The sequence below is a fragment of the Protopterus annectens genome, chromosome 10.part0 (assembly GCF_019279795.1).
Source record: "Protopterus annectens isolate FY-2018-M chromosome 10.part0, PAN1.0, whole genome shotgun sequence".
Lineage (NCBI taxonomy): Eukaryota > Metazoa > Chordata > Ceratodontiformes > Protopteridae > Protopterus > Protopterus annectens.
In genome coordinates, this window is record NC_056744.1 from 34,442,764 (window position 1) to 34,460,754 (window position 17,991).

General features: G+C 36.8%; 1 protein-coding gene across 3 annotated transcripts in view; it reads right to left on the reverse strand.

Moving 5' to 3' along the window:
* Positions 1–17,991, reverse strand: part of CANT1 (calcium activated nucleotidase 1) — an 847,030-nt gene that overhangs the window by 281,413 nt on the left and 547,626 nt on the right. For 2 of the 3 annotated variants that reach the window (XM_044084989.1, XM_044084990.1), the window contains one exon: positions 1,931–2,059. The exons of the other annotated variant lie outside the window; for it this stretch is intronic. The gene's annotated coding sequence lies outside the window, so the exon portion shown is untranslated. The remainder of the gene's footprint in view (positions 1–1,930; positions 2,060–17,991) is intronic. 3 annotated transcript variants of the gene reach the window in all.

Sequence of the window (17,991 nt, forward strand, 5' to 3'; positions counted from 1 at the left end):
TTTACTCTGGTATTCAGGCCAGCTGAGGGCTACCCAGCAGGGATAACCCACTAGTGATGACTTCAACAGTGAAACATGAAGAACATCTTTGTGTAGTAAACCTAATATGTTCTTGTAGTCTAGTTTTAAACTATATTTGGCAAACCAGCTGCTGACATTTAGGGGTACTTAGACAAAACAGCAATGATCAAGTTGCCATAAAGCAGATATTTCACACCCCTGACTAATTCACCAGTAAGAAGTCCATCTACAGGACACAACCTCAGTCAATGGCCCTAAGGAAAGGATAAGTCTCATAAACTCCGGCATCTGGAAAGAAAAGACAAAGCGGCAGTAGAGAATGTCCTGGTGGCAGCTGCTGTGGTCTAATCCCCACTTCTTCCTCAAAACCCCTTGGAGACCATTTATCACACTATTCTATTACTTATTACTTATTATTTGCACAAGCACTTTATTTACATAACAGTATTCTATGGATTTCATTATTCTGTATTTAATATGCATTTTTGTAATGAATTTCAGGCAAGTGTTACACACATGCAATACAGGGTTTTGACAGCAGAGGGAGGAAAATCAATAGATATACATAGGAATATATTAGTTAGCACAAGCACTTTATTTAAATAAAATTTTAGTTACACATTTAGCATTTTTACTAAGCATAATTTCAACAATTGAATATTTCTGTGTACATGTTTTGGATAGGTTTTTATTCTGAAGGCAAGGATTTCATTGCTATTTTATTTTATTTTATTTTATTTTAATATTAATGAGGCCGTTTTTCTGATTTGTTTAATTCAAATGTTTAAAGCAAGATTCATTGGTCACTGGGTTAATTAAATCACTATATATAGATCTATTTAATGTTTAAATAATGTCTGATGAAGTCCATTTGGTTTGGATGAAAACACTTATGAACTGTGTTGTTTGAACTGCGTTAATGTTATGGTCTGTGTAGTTCGTTTCATTCATTAAACACGTCTTAAAAGGAGTTACAGAAGTTCTGCAGTTTTTCTTGGCTTCTTGCACTCTGTTCGTGGGATTTTTGGTACTTTTTCGAGTGCATCCAGTGTTTTTGTATTTCGTACACTATTCTATTACCTCAGACAAATGGGTTCTGCAGACAACTTCTCAAGGTTATAGTACAAAATCACGACAAACCTTGTTCCAATACAATACCACAAACCTGAGGCATGCTACTACCTAAGCAACTTTGCCATAAAAAAAAAAAAAAAAAAAAAAAAGTGTATATTCACATATTATAATTACATATACATATATTATACATGGCTGACTGGTTTTCAAAGGTGGGTTTGACTGAAACATAAATGGTCAAACAAATGAGTGTGATTCTTAGTGACACAAGCACAGACAGCTCAAATTGCTGTCACATACATTTTTTAACTCAGTAACGTAGCAATTTTTATTCAATAGTTACATCTCTATTGTTTTAGCACCTTGATTAAATTATCATTTACTACACCGGCACACACGTTAATAGAAAAGAAAGCAAACCATATTAACATTTTTACATTTGCATACATTAAGTAATGCATATGTGTTCTTTCTTTAGAACAGCTGTCATTCAGTCCAGCATTACATAGCGGAATTCCTGCCTTCCCTTCAACTTCACTCTTCCTCCTCCTGACTATTATTTTACATGTATTCTTCCAGCAAATTCCTTTTATGTCTATGTAATTTGTTCCTTCCCCTTTCTAAAGGCCCCTCTTCCAGTTCATTTATTTTTTTTTTAATATATATAATATTTTGTTAAGATTACTATTCTACTCTAAACAAAACAATGCTTTTGTATTGTTTTCTCTGGATCATACATGAAAATTAACACTCTTTCAATCCAGGAAAGTAGCCAGTCAAGTAAAACATTAGCCCTGACAGTCTTATTTAGACTGCAAATAAAACACAAACTTACTCAACAGGTATATTCACTGTAACAGAAACTGTTACAGGCACGGGAGGAGGAGGCCAGCAGCAACTCCTGAAGTAGCATCAGTTTTACATTCAAGGTGCAAGTCTAGGATCCAGCTTTCATGAAGTCACCCTTAGCAAAGAAAAAAATGAGAAGGAGTATGTGAAATTCAAAGTATACAAACTTATTTTTGCAGAAAAAATACTTTGTAAGGCTGCTGTCTTTTTACAAAGTCCAGCTTTTAATTCTTGGATTAAAAAAAAAAAAAAAACAGAATATTTTTTATATGTTTCCTTTTCATCTGTATGAATAACCACCACTGGCCTGTGCTCCAAAATGACTTCAGGGCACAAAGTCTGGTTTCAGACTGCGTGTCTGGAATATTTTGAGACAAGAAAGAGGGAGCCACAATGTCAACCAGAACAGAAATGAACAACCCCCACCAACAAAACACAAAGTGTAAACTAGTGTCGTCAAACCCATGCATATGTACACAACTAATCAAGCAAACAAAAATGATTAACTGTACAAAGCTAATTCTTCTCAGGAGTATTGTAATAGTGCTTATTGTTTTATGAGGCACTGCTTTGGCAAATGCTTCTTTACAGGACAGACATGGAAAGAAAAGCTCTACAAACTGTACCACATTTGAACAGAATGTTAAATGTAGACTATGAGTACATGAGCTCTCCTGCTCTCTGCACATCATTGTCCCTGGTAATAAGTAAGGCATGACAGTGACTAGCTCTTTGGGTTTTTCTTCTTGCCGTTTTAATGTCTGAGACTTGCGTGCCATTGTGTTTCATTTACCTGGGCTGCACTGAGCTCCTTGACAGGTGACGTGTGTGTGTTCTGCTTACTGAAACTGACCTATCACCAATTCTGAAAAAATCAAGGAAGTGGAGATTTCATTTTATTTTAAATACCAAAAGCTACTGCTGCTTGACTCCACCAAGTATAATTTGTTTGGGAAAAAGTTTCTGTTTTTGTAACACAAGAGTTAAGTTTGCTTTTTGAGAGAAAGTACCTTGGCTGGTGCACTGGACAAATCACTGACACTGCTAACAAAGTGAGGTGTGGCACTAATTAGCTGTTTGGACTTTTCTTGCTGCTTAACTTGTTGAGACCTGCATGCCATTATACCTCATTTGGCTGAGCTGCACTGATCTGTGCAATACGTTTCCTGCTATGTGCTTTGCTTACAGGACTTGACCTACTGCCGATCTTAAAAAAAGCAGAGAAGCAGAAATTTCTTTTTACTTTATTTGAAATAGCAAAACCTACTGCTACTGACTGTATTACCTGTATTTTGTTCTGGGAAAAGTTTCTACTTCTGTGATACAAGAGTTTACTTTGGGAGAGATAGAAAGTAACTTGGTTGGTATTCTGAGCTAATTACTGTCATACTGCTTGGCTATTTGGCGGACTTATTTTCTTGCTGTTGAAACTGCTGAGACTTGTGCACCACAGATGCAAGTAACTGAAACTGAACTCTGGCAAAAGTCTTAGCGTCACCATATTATTCCCCGCCTCCAAACTTCTAACCATGAGTCTCATCTTGAAGTTGCACTTCTTACACAGTGCATTCCTATCTCACAAAATAGGAACTCCACAACTGAATCAACACTTGGCAGCACAAACCAATGCCCTACTAGTACAAGTTGCAACCAGGATAAAACAGATGCATCTCCTTAAATTCCTACTTATGGCAATCCCCCTGCTACAAACAGCCAGCCAAAGACAGTTAAATGACTTGGCTTCCTTAGCATACATCAGCTTACCTACATTATACCATATGGTATTGGAGCCTTTCACAGGAAACTAGTACAAAAGTTCACTTGAAGCTAGACAGGAAGGAAAGGAACAGGAAACTGTGGAAACTCTGATGCAGTCAATGTTGAAGAGTGATAGGCCAGTGAATTCCCATATGATAGAGCAACGGACAGCACAGGATGAAATTAAAGAGAATGTGCCACAAGAAGATGTTATAGAACTTTCTATAGAATGCACACAGGAAATGGAAAACAAGGGATGTGCCCGCAGTATGGTAGAAAAGGAGTTAAGAGAAGAGTTGCTTGATTTAACAGACAAAGACAGATATATCAAGATCAATGAGAGAAATAGACTGCAGAAGGTTAATAAAACCCCAAAAGTCAGAAGCTTGATAAAACAAATGAACACAGCAATTAGGACTGTCCATAGAGATCCATGTGATATAACAGAAGTAAACAGAATATATTACTGTGCTGCTAAATTAATAACTGACAAAATTCTACCACAGGAACATAGGGTAACAAGGGAGGGGGGGGGGGTGAAAGCGAATACCATCATGGAAATATCGAATACAGAAAACTATAAAGCAGCTAAGACAAGAAGTGTCATTGTTAGAAGATTATAGAAGAGGGAACAGATCAACAAAAATATTAAGAAAGATAGATGCGATAAAAGCAGTGAGCAGTATTAGAAAAGACCAGGATCTATTATGCACTATTGGAGATAAACTAAAAATTTCAAAACGGGTGGAAAGACTCAAAAGATACGAAGATAAATATAAGGGAAAAGCACAAAATAATCAATTTACTGATGACCGAAAAAAGTTTTATAGAGAACTGGGAAATACGGTAAAAGGAAATGATAGACCACCGAAAAAAAGAGGAAGTAGATACATTTTGGAGAAGTATCTATGAAGATCCTATGGAAAATAACAAAGATAATAAATGGATAGAAGAAGAAGTAAAAGAAAGAATAAGAAGTTTAAAGGTTGTTCTTGTTGTTGTTTGTCTTTCGGCTTTTCCCAGTAAGGGGTCGCCACAGCGGAACTCCGGTCAGTTAATGATTGGCAGTAGATTTTTACGAAATGCCGAGGTGCCAGCTCAACGCTCAACCTTCAATGAAGGCACGCCCATTTACGCACGCATGTCTTTCGAACGCTACCCAACCACGGGGAGGACATGCAGACTCCACACAGAAGGCACTCCCAAGCCCAGCAGAGAATCGAACGGCAGAACCTCTTGCTGTGAGGTAACAACGCTACTGCCGTACCACCGCGGCATCACGATATGAAATTGGATGAAATAACAGCCAGAGAGATTGAAACAGTTGAGAAAAGCCTCTAATTGAAAAACCCCAGGCCCAGATGCAGTACCTAACTTTTGGCTTAAAGTATTAACTTCTTTACACGAGGATCTAGCCATGAGCAAGAACTATTTATATGCACACCCCGAACAGACACTGCACTGGTTAACAGGAAAAACAACGCTCTTACTCAAGAGTGAACCTGCAAGCTACCCTAAAAATTATAGACCAATAACTTGGCTTCCGATGACGTATAAACTATACATGGGGATTGACGCCAACAGAGTTTATAGTCATTTAGACGAAAACTCAATTATGGCAGTAGAACAAAAGGGGAATAAAAGAAAGTCATATGGAACAAAGGATCATTTGTTGTTAAATAAAGTTATAGTGGAGAACTGTAAGAAAGGGAAGAACCTAAGTATGGCATTGATTGACTATAAAAAAGCATTTGATAGTATCCCACATTCATGGATAAAAGAGTGCTTAAAAATGTATAAGGTACACCCTACACTGATTGATTACATTACAGTAACCATGAAACAGTGGCAGACCACTTTGCAATTAAGCCATGATAAAGGACAGATTATTATCCCAGGGATAAAAATCCAAAGGGGGATATTCCAGGGTGACTCCCTGTCACCGTTGCTAGTTTGCCTTGCCATTAATCCATTAAGCTGTTTACTTAACAGGTTAGGATATGGCTATAATTTGGCGTCTAGAAAACAACAAAGTCTAATGACTTCTCATCTTCTCTTTGTCGATGATTTAAAATTGTATAGCTCATCAGATGAGGAACTGAAACCACAGTTCCAGGTTGTCAAAACTTTTTCAGATATTTTAATGTCATTTGGTCTTGATAAATGTGCAAAAGCAGCCTTTAAAAAAAGGAAAATTGCAGCACCACGGAAACATCAGTTTGGGACAAGAATGTGATATAAAAGAACTTGAGCAAGAGGGGATGTATAAACACTTGGGAATTGAGGAAGGATCAGCAATAAAACATGAACAAGTGCGAATAAAGCGTAGTAAGGAATACTTTACAAGACTTAAATTAATCCAGAAAACAGCATTGACACCTAGGAACAAGATCCAAGCTATAAATCAATTTGCTCTTCCTGTCCTAACTTACAGTTTTGGAGCGATTGACTGGCCCCAAAAAGTGTTGGATAGACTGGATATTAAAACAAGAAGGATACTTCGTGCTCACCAAATGATTTATAAAAATCAGTTTATACCAACATTAGACATTCCCCGTTAGGAGGGATGGGCCTCCTTGAAATTGATTACATGTATACATCTGCAATTGTGGGACTCCACATGTATCTACTGACCTCACAAGATCCAAATGTGGTGAAAGTTTTGAAAAATGAGAAGAATAAATCTAAGATGACATCTCTGCTTAATTTAGCAGAAGCATATCGATGTCAAGCAGGAATGGAAATCAAACCAGAAGTGGATAAAAACCAGGCAGCAACTAAATGTGCTAAAAACAAAAGAAAGAATATAAGGTGAAGGACTAGATGAGAAGGCAAGAAATGTGGAAAAAAACATAAATATAGTTGCAATTATATAGTTGCAATTATAGAAAACTTCTGGAAGAGCCTCATGTTGATCAAGAACGAATGCAGGAATAGTTAAGGAGAGGTGAATTTCCATCAAGAAATGAAAGGTTAATATTGGCAGCCCAAGACAGTGGGCTAGGTACACGCTGGTTTACCAAGTCCATTGAACATGTGGGAGAAACAGACATATGTAGGTTTTGTGGAACCAAATTGGAAACGGTCACACACCTTATTGCTGGTTGCAACTCTCTAATGGCAGAGGGACTGTATACTGAAAGGCATAATACTGTGGCGAGATTGTTACACTAGAGATTGTGCAAACATTATGGCATCGAAGTGGCTGAAAAACACTGGAAACATGAGCCACAGAGAATCATAGAAAATGATGAAGCTTACATCACATGGGACCACCCAATGCCAACAGTCCAAAAGACAGAAGCTAGAAAACCAGATATAGTGGTCCAAGAAAAGAAGACAAAAGTAGCACTGATCACTGAAATTGCCACACCTAGTGACTAGTGTCTTGCGTACAGAGTGACACAACGTCACAATATACCTCGATCTGCAGGCAGAAACGAGAGCCATGTGGAAGAAAGATACCCAGACAGTTCCAACAGTAGTAAGAGCAACTGGTCTTATAAAAAAGAATTTACAATTGTATTTAGATACGTTACCAATTCATGTAACACCATATGAATTGCAGGAGGAGTCATTACTGGGCACATTGCGGGTGCTGCGAAGAGCACTTTTGGCCAACATCAAAGAGTGAAACAATACTAATTTCATGAACTTTAATTGTACTTTGACTTAGAATGGGGTCCCATTCCAGTCATGGTATTAGAAACCCAAAAGACTTGGACAAATTAAAAATGGCAGATACCGTATTGTAGTATGGTAGGTTCGTAAACTACCCTTACACCCCATCTTGCCCACTTACCAGCACTACAATGCAATTACTGCCTCATGTTCACCAACAACCACTTCCTTATACCACACACACACACACACACACACACACACACACACACACACACACACACACAAATAAATGTACAAGATTACTGAGTCTGAAGGCTAGTCTCTCAACAAAATAAAATGCTAGCACTCGAGGTTCAGTACCTAAACTTAACTTATACACAAATACACACCATTCAGAACTATGCCTTCTTATGCATAGGTACTTAAGATGTCCCTTCCAAAGCCTCAAAGGTCCCTGAGGTGCAAGCAAGACTTGAAATATCCTCAAAAGCAAAAGGACACTCTGTAAACTACATAATACCACTACTCCGCACAAACATTGTTCAGATGGGTCACCAAGACAACACATCTAAGCACTTAAGGCTACATGGGCCAGTCACTACACAAGACAAGTCCTGGTCATAGGTATTCCCTCTGTGTGCTTCACTGTTATGCCACTAACTAGCAGAACAAAGAAAGATTAATGGTAAGCTGCTTCTCAAGTGGCGGGATATAAAAGGTAACTAAGCCACTCAAGCTCCTTTACCCCAGGTGCACCAATAATGCGGTCATTGTTCATGTGGTTGTGAACAACTTGAGACATACATCCTTAAGTTATATGAAGAAACTTGGCAGACTCCTCCGTGTATGTGTTCAAGGCTGGTATAAAGCTATTCTTGAGCAAGCAACATCCTACCCTCTCTATGAATGATACCACAGTATAAAATAAAGATGACTGACTTCAACATCTAGCTTAGTCATTTCTGTTATTTCAAGGGAGTCCACTGTGTGTCTGTCTAGAAGGCGATGGTCAACAGTCATACTGGGCTTGTCAGTGATAGCTTGTACCTTTCGCCTCATGGCTTACATACACTGGCTAAGGCTTTCTCTTACACTACTGTGCCTTTTTAAGCACTATAAGGCGATGGTCAACAGTCATACTGGATTTGTCAGTGATAGCTTGTACCTTTCGCCTCATGGCTTGCATACACTGGCTAAGGCTTTCTCTTACACTACTGTGCCTTTTTAAGCAGTATAAGTCTTGATCCATCTACCATACTAGCCAAACCATATTAAGAGAGTATAAAAGTAACACTGCTGAATAACAAAAAGTTTTAACAAGAAACTGTCGTCCTGATTGTTAAAAAAATTTTGACATTTGCATTTTAACAAACTTGTGTCCAATGTACTGACAAAACATGCTCCCCGCTAGGTTTCAATGCCTACAACCTTTTCAGCCCTCCTATGGGGGGCTGTCACTGTTGTTGGTGTGTCCATATCGCTACCCAACTCCATCACTTCTAAAAACTTGTATGACAAGGGACCCAAGAATACACTAGTAACTACCAATAAGATCTTTACCAAACCATCTACAGAATCCCTTCTAGGACGTTCATGTAAACAAGCTTCAGTCCTTCAAGATTGAGGTAAATACTACTATTCTTAGTGATTTCAATTATCCATATAATAACCAGAGAACCAGCATAACTACAAATAAATATGCATAATGAAAAAACAAATGAAAAAAACACCACAAACTGAATCCAAGTTAGTTTATTATTTGAATAAAACAACAACATGAATGCAAACCTGAGCGCTTTCGTCTATGACAGACTTCATCAGAGTAACCAGGCTTACAAAATTAAACCAAAATTTATACAAATGGTCAGTTAACAACCACAAAGCATGACATGATGTGTTTAAGAGGATGGATGAAAAAAGCTAGAAAGCCTCGAAGACAAACACACCAAACGAATAACACTTAACACCATAAATATGCTATAATGTATGAAAAACTTTGGAAACCTTATTACAAATGTTCAACAAAACATCTAAAATATCTAAAAAAATAGAATAGAAAATATGTAACTACACATATACATATATATATATATATATATATATATATATACACACATATATATATATATATATATATATATATATATATATATATATATATATATAAATAACTCCATGTACATATGTATAAATAGAACTAAAAATTTAAAACAGATAAATGGATGTGCATGATATAAAATCAGCTAGTTGGTTGATAACGGATAATTTTACAATAATTTTATTTAAAATATATACATTTAAATTAAAGTTGGTTGATAAATAATAACAATAATTGTACAATAATTCTACTTAAAATATATACATTTAAATTAAATAATGGCCGATATTAACTTTAAAATGCTTGACAGGAAATGGTGCCATTAATACCAGGAGTTTGTGAGGCATTAAGTCTCACTTGCCAATGTAATTCTTTACTGTCTAAAACAGTTGTCTCCACATAATGGTGTCACTTGAACCCTATCTATAGCAAAAAACAAGATTTTCTTGAAATTAGAACATTTCAAAGAGTGACGAAACAAAGCATTTGTCATTTTCTTCTTTCTAATATCATAAACATGTCCGGTAATCCTCTCTCTCAATCTTCTTTTTTTTTTTTCAAAAATGTTTTTATTCATTTTATAACACAATAAACTTAACAGTATTGTAACAAGAAAAAACGAATTATATACAATGTCCATAACAGCTAAAAAAGCAATATACACAGGAGAACACTTAATATTTCTCTAACAGATTAGACAATTTTGTTTAAGCAATTAAATGATGAGTTGTGTTGTTAGTCCTTGCTTTTATAGTAGCAATCTCATTCTTACAAATGTATTTTACAAGATGAATAAACTCAACTTTAAAGACAAGAGTAGATTGGGATTTCCAATTTTTAGAAACAATTTTCCTTGCTAGAGAGAGGATAGACCATAGTAAAAATGTTTGGTGTTTAGGAATGACTTCAGGAACAGGAACATTGAAAAGAATAAGGAAGCCAGAAATTATACAGTTGCCATTCCATAGAGCTTTACAAAGGTTATTTAAAGTCTAAGCAAAGTGGGGGAATTATTTTGCAATTAACAACCATATGTATCCAGTCAGCATCAGGGTGTCCACATCTCTAGCATTTCATTTCATCTTTCTTGTACATTATTGCTAGTCTTCTTCTTTCAGCTGCCCCTGTTAGGGGTTGCCACAGTGGATCACCGGTTTCCATTTCTTCCTGTGCTCTGCATCTTGCTCTGTCATACCAACCACCTGCATGTCCACTCTCACCACATCCATAAACCTTATCTTAGGCCTTCCTCTTTTCCTGTTACTTGGCAGCTTCATCCTTAGCATCTTTTTCCTAATATACTCTGCATCCCTCCTCAGCACATGTCCAAACCAACGCAATCTCGCCTCTCTGGCTTTGTCTTCAAACCTTCCAACCTGGGCTGACCCGCTAATATACTTATTCCTAATCCTGTCCACCCTCGTCACACCCAGTGCAAATCTTAACATCTTTAACTCTGCCATGTCCAGCTCTTGACTCCTGCTTTTTTGTCAATGCCACTGTCTCCAACCCATATAACATAGCTGGTCTCACTACTCTCTTATAGACCTTCCCTTTCACTCTTACTGGTACTCATCTGTCACAAATCACTCCTGACACTCTTCTCCACCCACTCCATCCTGCCTGTACTCTCTTCTTCACCTCTCTTTCACACGCGCCATTACTCTGAACTGTTGATCCCACTATTTAAATTCATCCAACTTTGCCACCTCTACTCCTTGCATCCTCCCTCTCATTCACACACATATATTCCGTCTTAGTCCTGCTGACCTTCATTCCTCTTCTCTCTAGAGCATATCTCTCCAGGGTCTCCTCCACCTCTTCCCTACTCTCACTACAGATCACAATGTCATCTGCAAACATCATAGTCCACAGGGACTCCTGTCTGATCTCGTCTGTCAACCTGTCCATCACCATTGCAAATAAGAAACGGCTCACAGCTGATCCTTCATGTAATCCCACCTCCACCTTAAATGCATCAGTCACTCCCACTGCAGACCTGACCGCTGTCACACTATCCTCGTACATATTCTGTACCACTCGTGCATACTTCTCTGACACTCCCGACTTCCTCATACAATACCACAACTCCTCTCTAGGCACCCTAGGCACCCTGTCATATGCTTGTTCTAAGTCCACAAAGACACAATGCAACTCCTTCTGATCTTCTCTGTACTTCTCAAATACTCTCAGAGCAGACATCGCATCTGTAGTGCTCTTTTCTGGCATGAAACCATACTACTGATCACTAATCATCACCTCCCTTCGTAACCTAGCTTCCACTACTCTTTCCCATAACTTAATGCTGTGACTGATCAATGTAATCCTTCTGTAGTTACTACAGCTCTGCACAGCACCCTTACTCTTAAAAATCGGTACCAAAACACTTTCTCCACTCTTCAGGCATCCTCTCACTTTCCAAGATTTCATTAAACAATCTAGTTAAAAACGCCACTGGCATTTCACCTAAACACCTCCATGCTTCCACAGGTATGTCATCTGGACCAACAGCCTTTCCAGTCTTCATCCTCTTCATAGCTATCCTTACTTCCTCCTTGCTAATCCACTGCACTTCATGATTCACTATCCGCACATCATCCAACCTTCTCTCCCTTTCATTCTCTTCATTCATCAGCCCCTCAAAGTACTCTTTCCATCTACTCAACACACTTTCCTCGCTTGTGAGTACATTTTCCTCATTATCCTTAAATCACCCTTACCTGCTGCACATCTTTACTAGCTCGGTCCCTCTGTCTAGCAAATTGGTACAGGTCCTTTTCTCCCTCCTTAGTGTCCAAACTTTCATACAACTCTTCATTCGCCTTATCCTTAGCCTTCACCACTTCTCTCTTTGCCATGCACCTCATCTCCTTATACTAGTCTACTTTCTTCATCTCTCTGACAATCCCACTTCTTCTTCACCAACCTTTCTCCGTATACTCCCCTGTGCTTCCTCATTCCACCACCATGTCATCCCTTCCTCTGTCCAGATGTCATACCAAGAACCTTTCTAGCCATTTCTCTTACTAGCTCTGCTGTAGTTACCCAGCTATTCGGCAACTCTTCACTGCTATTTTATGTGGGGTGAAAAAACATCTATGTAAAAATTTCCATGTGCATACATGCCAGAACACGGAAGATGTGGATTTCTTCACCAACTGTAAAGAAAGTCTATCTTTTTCTGAGAATACTTGTCTATTATTTTCACTTGAATAATTCCAAAATGAAACATCAGTTTGCTAAAATCATTTCTGAGAATTTTATAAATAACAGATATGTATGATGTGTTCTACGGTGCGCTATTAATTGTTGAGATTACATCCAAGATTTTTAAGTTACTCTTAATGTATGCCTCTAATGAGGGTACAAGCTTAGCATGTATAAAACCCTTACAAGTTGGATGTCCAGCCAATTGCAATTTTGCAAATTATATCTGCTGATCAAAATAGTCTGCAGAACTTATTTTATTTGCTAAGAGAAACTGATTGCAATATAATAGCTCACCCTTCTTAAATTCTAACATCTTTTTGAGTATCAAAAGATATCAAGCATTCACTTGTGTAAGCAACAGGAAACATAATTATTAATACAGTCTTAAATAATTCCTTAGAAAACATAAGCTTTTTAAACAGCAATATCTGGTTTATTAGAGGTGTGAGAACAAGTTTTGACCTTTCACTTTGAATGTATATTTTTAAAATCCATATAAAGATGTTTGTATGTATTTCAGTATATGGTTCAAGCAATGTCCTATTACTATTTAGAAGTAAGGTTTCATGTACTGATTTCCAATATGATATATAAGCAACACTATGTTAATAAATGCGGAGCTTAAATAAAAATCAATATTTGAAAACCATATACCTCCTTCATCCTAGTTTATGGTGTGCTAGAGAAGGGAAATTCTTGTTTTTTGGGGATACCAAAGGAAGCAGAGTAATAAGTTATTAATTTTCTGTTTAATTTTGACAGGTGATGGAATTATTAGAGCTTGGCCAATGAATAAGATTTTAAGTAACAGTATCATTTTGATTAAAGTTAGTCTGTCTTCAAATGTGAAGAAGAGTCTGTTCCACCTGTCAATTAGACTAGTAATTGAGTTTATAAGCTGTTGGTAGTTAGATGTGAATGATTTTTTTATAATTAGACTCAATAATGATACCTAGATATTGAATGTGGGTGCCCTCCCAGTTTATGTCTCTCTTTCATCTAAGTTTCGTAGTAACATTTTTAATTCACTAGAAGTGCCGGAGTTTTGTTGTGATTGAATTTTAGACCAGATATGTTTGCAAAGAAGTCTAGATTATGTAATAGGTGATCTACTGAATTTTCAGTATCATTAGAAGTTATTAGTAGGTCATCAGCAAACTGTTGTATCTTGGGGGATAATTTGTCTGACACTTTATATCCTTTAACGCGGTCATTATTTCTAACACAATTTGCAAGAATCTCAATAGCCAGGGCAAACAGTAATCGGGAGAGAGGACATCCCTATTTAGTAATTAATATTTCAAATGGGCTAGATAGACAAGATCCAATCTTTACATAGGATATGGACTTCACATATAGTTTTTTTTAATTAATCCTATAAAGTTTGGGGAGAAGTTGTATTTTTGCAGAGCTTTAAACAGATATGGCCAACTTAGGGAGTCAAAAGCTTTAGCTATATCAAGGCTTAAAATAGAAAGCTCATGTTTTTTCTTGTTTGCAAAGTCTAAGGACAGTAATCTAATTACAATGTCTTGTACCTTTCTGTTTTTGATAAACCCGGTTTGGTCTTCATAAATTAATATTGAAAGAATTTTATTTAATCTGTCTGCTAAGACTGACATGAATATCTTGTAATCAATGTTAAGCAAAGAAATTGGCTTGTATGATGTGCAAAGTTTGGGCTCTATTTGGTTTTGGGATGGGAGAGATGACAGAATATTTCCATGAGGGAGGGATGTTTGCTGTAGTTTTAACTTCTTGGAATATACTGAGTAAGATTTTCAAGATGTTATCAGGTAAGAGTTTGTAAAATTTTGGAATTGGACCACCCAGTCCCGGTGTCTCTTTTGCCTTAAGATTTTTGATTTGTTCCTTTAATTCTTTCAAGGAAAAGGGTTTGTCTATGTTATTAATATTGTGTTTGGATAGCTTCTTTTGAATATTATTAGCAAGAAAGTTGTCTATACTTCTTTTGAATATTATTAGCAAGAAAGTTGTCTATACTTTTGTTATCACTTGTAGACGAGTTGTTATTACTATTCTTATAATTTTTTAGATCTGCAACTTTGACAGTCTGATTATTTCTAGTGTATATTATTTCTTTTACATGACTTTTTTCATTTAAATATTTAGATCTAATCGCAATCATATGCATACTTTTGGAATTAATTGAGTAGGACTGTAATGTGATTTTTTCCAGATTTATTGATAATTTATTTTGCATGATATCCTGATATTCCTTGTTCAGTTTACATATGTCAGATAATGCAGACTTGTCATTTTATGCAAGTTTTAGTTTTAGTTCATCAATTTCTTTTTGTATGTCTACTAGTTTTTTGTCCTACTCTTTCCTTTTATTTATATACCAACTTTTGACTTTACCATGTAAGACTACCTTTAAATTGTCCCATAGGATAATATCTGAAACCTCTGCATTATTAGAGATGTATAGATAAAGCTTTATTTCATCTAGAAACCATTCTTTAAATCCTTGTACTTTTACTAGATAAGCAGGTAATCTTTGGCAGAAGTTTAAGAGGTCAGTATTAAGTGTTATATTGAAGGTGATAGCATTGTGGTCAGACACGGGGCATGATGTCAGCATTACATTATCAGTTTGGCCAGTAAAGAACTGGTTACAAATACTTTGTCTATGTTAGTTTGTGTGTCAATCTGTATGAGTAGTGAAAATACTACAGGGAGGATAATGTTTTTATACCATCACTGTCAATTAGGTTTCTGTCTTTTATGTAGTTTGTTCAAGTGCTTGGCAACAGGGGACATCTTGAAGGGCTTAGAGCTTGTGGTATCAGTGGAGGACAAGATTCAATTAAAATCACCTGCCAGTAGTAACTCACCTTTCAACTTTAATGTTATGGTGTCTAAATGTTTTTTTCACAGTTTTAGTCCCAATACACAGTATCCAGTAGGTGTTTGCAAACGTGTACATCTTTTTATCTAGTTTTAGTATGACAAAAGCAAGCATACTATCATTGCTTGAGTATGAGTCAACTATTTCTGGAATTCTCATTGATTTTCTGTGTAAAATTAGGACACCTCTTCTTTGTCGCTGTAGTTTGAACTTACCAAAATCTTATAATCCTTAAGGTTAATTTGTTTACATCTTCTGTTACTAAGTGGGATTTCTGATTGAATGCAAAATCTGCTTTATGTAGCATTAAATATGTGTTGACAATACTCGTTTTCACAGGGTTGTTTAACCCATTGATATTAATAGATTTAATGTTAAATATCATCATTTGATGGATACTGCTATTATAAGTAAAACTGAGAAGTGCTTTCCTTGAGTCATTACGACAAATACATTTTTTAAAACTGTCATGGACAATTTAAAAACAGTAAATTTGAAAATAAAAACTGCATATTTTAATAATCTTCTGCATGAGTAAACTATATCCAGGTTTACTACATCTCTCAGAAGCCACAAACTAACCCTGTCATTACATCTAGTGGGAATTCCTAGCTACTGCAGGTTAATAGCAAGTAGAAGGGAAACTGCATGTACATTAAAAACATACAAAAGGAAAAATTCAATTTAATAAACTATGTCTGCATGAACTAAGAACATGAAGCTGTATACAATTTCTTAAATTTCTTTTTATCTAAATAGACTAAGATAAATTTATTAATCCTAATAATTGTTTGTTGCTATGAGTAAATGCAGGACTGTAATGTCATTAAAGCAGACAGGAAAAAAGATACATTTAAAATGTCACTTTCAGAAACATATTTGTAAGTTGGATTAAATAAATCACTATTTACAGTATAACATATGCTTATAAGACTTTTTAGATAAAAAAAATTGCTAAATTAATGAAAACGCAGTTCAGACTACAATTCTTGAATCTGATTGGCTGTTAGAGTTCAGTGAAGAGAAACCGGTTTTATTTCCCACGAGTCTGTGAGCTAACTGAAGCCTTTAGAAGCTTGAGCCCTTCACAAAAGCCATCAAAAAGGCAAGTAGGCGGGAATCCTCCAGCAAAGCGAAGCCTCCATGCACAACTTGTAAAATTATGAACATCCAAAACAAAGGCTCCAAATCACCAACCACACACAGCTACAAGATACATCAGCCAAATGGAGCACATTGCATAATTCCAGTCAAGCAGAAAATGTATATATAATAATAAAATATCATCACCTTCCACTCCACTATCCAACAGCAACACAGCAAGCATTTCTCTCTCCTGCAGTGATCAATCACCACAACACCAGGACTAAAACAGAAAGAGAAGGCGCACACACAAAGAAACAAGTACAGGACACAAAAGAAATACACATAAATATATGAAATAAGCAAGTGACTCTATACCATTTCCCCAGTGCTATGCCATGCATACAGAGATAAAAGTATAAAATAGTAGTCTGCAGCTGGACCAGATTTCTATCCACCCAAAATTTTGAGTAATATATATCATTTACAAAATTAGCACTGCTGTGGGAAAGACAACAGAAGAGAAAAAAAAAAGCCACACCACCTTCTGTGCATGACTCCACGCCACTCAGAAGGGAGGAAACAAAAACTTAGCTCTGTACAATCATTTGTGGGTTCCTATTACATTGTCGAAGTACTACAACTTCGAACATAATATGGTTGAAACCATACATTCGAAGTTGTAAAACTTCAACATTTAAAAAAAAAAAAAAAAAAAAAAAAAGACGACGACGCAGGGGGGCAAGCTCCCCTGCACCCTCCGCTCTGTAAATATACCTACTTCGAGACCATACTACAATGCAGTACAGTGCAGAAAGGAAGGTTTCCCTTTACTACACTGTAGTGCGATCTCGGAGTTGGTATATTTAAAGAAGGGGGTGGGGCTTGCCCCCCCTGCTTACAAGTGTTAGGATACTTTTTTTTTTTACATCGAAGTTTTACAACTTCGAACGTATGGTTTCAACTATATTACGTTCAAAGTTGTAATACTTCGACAACATAATAGGAACCCTCAATTGTCTCTGGGTCTCTCCCCTTCTTCAATAGTCCACCCATTCCCTGAAGCTTGTCTTTCCAAGCTCACCAAAGAATCCATGGGTTCAGGCCAACCCAACGGGTTCTCCCCTGGACAAATGTGGATGCCTCCTTGAGAGATTCAAAAGTCCCCTTTCCTTCCGACAGGGACAATCCCACCCCTGCTGGGAATATGAGCTGTGCACTGACTCCTTCCCCTTTCAATGATTCTACCAGAGGGACACATGCTCTTCCCCCGAATACCCCAAGGGGTGAAAAGTTGCCACCAAACCCAACAGTCTGATCACCAATTTCCAATGGAGCAAGGGAGCAGGACTCCCCAAAACAAGGTCCCTGTCCAGAGTGGAGACAAATACCACAACAATAG